Here is a 4,820-nt window from a genome sequence, read left to right as displayed (position 1 = left end):
CTCTCTCTCTCTAAATCCCTTTAATTATCGAGCCAGGCGCTTACTGCTAGAAGATTGCGAAATGGCCTCGCCGGGCTTTTGGCATGATTAGGTTTTTATCACGTCTGAGACTGTGATGATGTAGAGGGGAATAGAGAGAGACGGCACGCATGTTCATCTACATGCTAATCAAATGGTGGCCAAGGCTCTGAAATTCATGACCTGGTTGGATGACTAACCACCCAGTGCTAACAGCACTAAACCCTTGGCAAAGATTTTATTGTGGAATAAATCAGCTCTGATAGAAGACATCTACAGAAGAATAGAGGCCTTGATTGATGCCATTTCCTTGCCTGGTGAATATAGAAATCCTCTCCATTTAGAACTAGCAAAGGGAAGATATGATTGTATTGACGTGAACATTTAAAGTACAGGTGTAGGATCTTAATTTGACTCATATTGTCACAGCAAAATAATCCTGCAGCAACCGGATTTTAACATTTAGTCCATAATGTTGCTTGATCGGTGGTTAGGCTATTAGCTGGTCAAAAGTAGGCTACATGAACAGTGCAATACTGTTAATACAATTTTGTTTTAGTGTGGATTTTCAGTGAATTTATGCAAATCACGAAGCTCATCTGCATAGCCTGCAGTGTAGAAAAATGATCAGCAACAAAAGAATGATCAAATTAAGATCCTACACCTGTAGTTGGAAATGGACCAATATTAAATCATTTTGAGATACTTACATCTCAATGTAAATGAAATAGCAGGATTCAACCTAAAATCACCGGAGAAAGCAAGCTGAAGGAAACTGTAACGTGAAAGAACTTTGCTATTCACTAAGAAAGCCTGGGCCTTCCATATTGCCTGTCTTTTGTCGAGATAATGCACTGAACTTTAATGACTGAAGTCATAAAAGTCACTTGAAGGAAAAGAGGCACATTATATGAAAGGGGGAATTGTGATGTACTTAGTGGCCTGCCTTGATGCAAAGGGAAAGGAATTAGGTAAGGCAAGCTGACTGTGTGTGTGTGTGTGTGTGTGTGTGTGTGTGTGTGTGTGTGTGTGTGTATGTGTGTGTGTGTGTGTGTGTGTGTGTGTGTGTGTGTGTGTGTGTGTGTGTAAGTGTGTGTGTGTGTGTGTGTGTATGTGTGCGCATTTGTGAGCGCATGTGCTTGTCTGTGTGTAAGTGCGTTGTTGGAAGTAGTGTACTGAACAAACTAGTCAGATGAAACATTCTCTTTCTTACTCACCTCAATTTCCTTCCCATCAATTATTTGACAAAAACATCATTCTATATGGTGGCCAGTACTTCCCCTCTCTTCCCCTCTCTTCTCCGTTATCCATTAAGGGAGCTGCTCTGCTCATCGCTATGGTGAGTGCTAAGAGCATTCATCAGACTCATATAATAACAGTGTGATTATCAAACCCCCAGGAGAGGCACACAGTCACAGAGTAATAAGAGGATTGATTGACAGATCCATGGGGTGTTACTCAAGCGTGATCTATCCTAAAATGGCCGCCGCTATTAACTTCACATTGAGGGAGATAATGTCATTTCACGCCTAATCAGCTAATCCATTAATTTTTGTTGTTGTTGCCTAAATAGAAGAAGAACACCATTACTCTAATGGTAATGTACAGACTTGGGCTGGAACGAATGAGAGTGATGTCATTTCAACGTAAACTCACTTCATCCTGATCCAGGCAGCGACGATATCAATGTACAGACTTGGGCTGGAACGAATGAGAGTGATGTCATTTCAACGTAAACTCACTTCATCCTGATCCAGGCAGCGACGATATCAATGTACAGACTTGGGCTGGAACGAATGAGAGTGAATGTCATTTCAACGTAAACTCACTTCATCCTGATCCAGGCAGCGACGATATCAATGTACAGACTTGGGCTGGAACGAATGAGAGTGATGTCATTTCAACGTAAACTCACTTCATCCTGATCCAGGCAGCGACGATATCAATGCAATTCAGTTACGTGCTGCTCAGGGGAACTCTGTCCCTGACATCCAGAATATATACATTTAGAGGACTAGACTTACTGGAATATGATGTGCTCAAATAAACTTGGGGGAAAACTCATGTGTCTTAAAATAGAATAGAAATGGAATTAGCTCAAGTCTGTTGTTAATTGTTGGATTTCAAGTCACATTATGCCGGTATTCAAAGCAATTAAAAAGGATTTATATTAATGTGTTGTGACTTAAACTTCCGTTCTTACCTATTTAACATGTCCTCTACAGGAGTCTACTGTATTAGAACACTGGTATCCTAAACTGAGAGTCAATGACAAAGGCCCTCTGACTCACCTTCAGTCTGTCACGTGACTTGAGAGGAGCTTAGCTGGTGATAGAGTATCTTGGATCTCCATTTCCTCCTGGAGTACGATGAGATTAATGAGTCTTTTAATTACCACGCGTCCCATTCTGTTCATCAAAGAGAAACACCCCAACGAGCAAATCTGCTTTCATAAACATGTGACCTCTGAATGTACGTCTCTGATGATATCATGTGTTCTGACTATAAGTCTCTGAAGATATCATGTGTTCTGACTATAAGTCTCTGATGATATCATGTGTTCTGAATGTATGTCTCTGATGATATCATGTGTTCTGACAGTACGTCTCTGATGATATCATGTGTTCTGACTATAAGTCTCTGATGATATCATGTGTTCTGACTGTAAGTCTCTGATGATATCATGTGTTCTGACTATAAGTCTCTGATGATATCATGTGTTCTGACTATAAGTCTCTGATGATATCATGTGTTCTGACTGTACATATCTGATGATATCATGTGTTCTGACTATAAGTCTCTGATGATATCATGTGTTCTGACTGTACATATCTGATGATATCATGTGTTCTGACTATAAGTCTCTGATGATATCATGTGTTCTGACTATAGGTCTCTGATGATATCATGTGTTCTGACTATAGGTCTCTGATGATATCATGTGTTCTGACTGTACATATCTGATGATATCATGTGTTCTGACTATAAGTCTCTGATGATATCATGTGTTCTGACTGTACATATCTGATGATATCATGTGTTCTGACTATAAGTCTCTGATGATATCATGTGTTCTGACTGTACATATCTGATGATATCATGTGTTCTGACTATAAGTCTCTGAAGATATCATGTGTTCTGACTATAAGTCTCTGATGATATCATGTGTTCTGAATGTATGTCTCTGATGATATCATGTGTTCTGACAGTACGTCTCTGATGATATCATGTGTTCTGACTATAAGTTTCTGATGATATCATGTGTTCTGACTATAAGTCTCTGATGATATCATGTGTCATGACTATAAGTCTCTGATGATATCATGTGTTCTGACTATAAGTCTCTGATGATATCATGTGTTCTGACTATAAGTCTCTGATGATATCATGTGTTCTGACTGTAAGTCTCTGATGATATCATGTGTTCTGACTATAAGTCTCTGATGATATCATGTGTTCTGACTATAAGTCTCTGATGATATCATGTGTTCTGACTGTACATATCTGATGATATCATGTGTTCTGACTATAAGTCTCTGATGATATCATGTGTTCTGACTGTACATATCTGATGATATCATGTGTTCTGACTATAAGTCTCTGATGATATCATGTGTTCTGACTATAGGTCTCTGATGATATCATGTGTTCTGACTATAGGTCTCTGATGATATCATGTGTTCTGACTGTACATATCTGATGATATCATGTGTTCTGACTATAAGTCTCTGATGATATCATGTGTTCTGACTGTACATATCTGATGATATCATGTGTTCTGACTATAAGTCTCTGATGATATCATGTGTTCTGACTGTACATATCTGATGATATCATGTGTTCTGACTATAGGTCTCTGATGATATCATGTGTTCTGACTGTAAGTCTCTGATGATATCATGTGTTCTGACTGTACATATCTGATGATATCATGTGTTCTGACTGTAAGTCTCTGATGATGTCATGTGTTCCCTTGGAAGAGTTGTACACATGATACTGGTGTTGAATGCACCTGTTCACAGCAGTCACAAGCAATATACGTGAACAAAAATGTAAACACACCATGCAACAATTTCAATGTTCTTACTGAGTTATAGTTCAAATAAAGAAATAAGTAAATTGAAATAAATTCATTAGGCCCTATTATACATGACTGGGCATGGGGTGCAGCCATGGGTGAGCCTTGGAGGGCATAGGCCCACCCACTTGGCAGCCAGGCCCACCCACTTGGCAGCCAGGCGTTGTAAATAAACACATGATAAATAAATAAAGACCCTTTTGTTCTTGTATCACTCAGTGTCATCATCATCACAGGAAGTGTGCTAATCGCTGCTGAGGCAGAGTGGTACTTTACCAGCATGGTAGAATAAACAGTTCAAGACGGTGTTCCTTATCCTCACCTGTAGCTGATATGCCACCCTGCATCCCCACTGCTGGCTTGACTTGCCTCTGATGCTCGGCCGGGTTCAACCTGGTTAGGCCTTGGATGGGAGACCAGAAAGAGCTGGAAGTGGAGTTGAAGGGCCAGTAGGAGGGCAGCAGTTCCCCCTCCGGTCTAAGGAGAGCCCCAATGCCCCCGGCACCATGATTGTAGCAATCCGGCAGCTTAAAGCTCAGGGGAGCTACTTCCATTCAGCTGGACACACACACCACCATAGTGAACACACACCACCATAGTGAACACACACCACCATAGAGAACACACACCACTGTAGAGAATACACACCACTATAGAGAACACACACCACTATAGAGAACACACCACTATAGAGAACACACACCACTATAGAGAACACACACCA

This window comes from Oncorhynchus mykiss, chromosome 6 (assembly GCF_013265735.2).
Source record: "Oncorhynchus mykiss isolate Arlee chromosome 6, USDA_OmykA_1.1, whole genome shotgun sequence".
Lineage (NCBI taxonomy): Eukaryota > Metazoa > Chordata > Actinopteri > Salmoniformes > Salmonidae > Oncorhynchus > Oncorhynchus mykiss.
Note: the sequence above shows the minus strand (reverse complement) of the source record.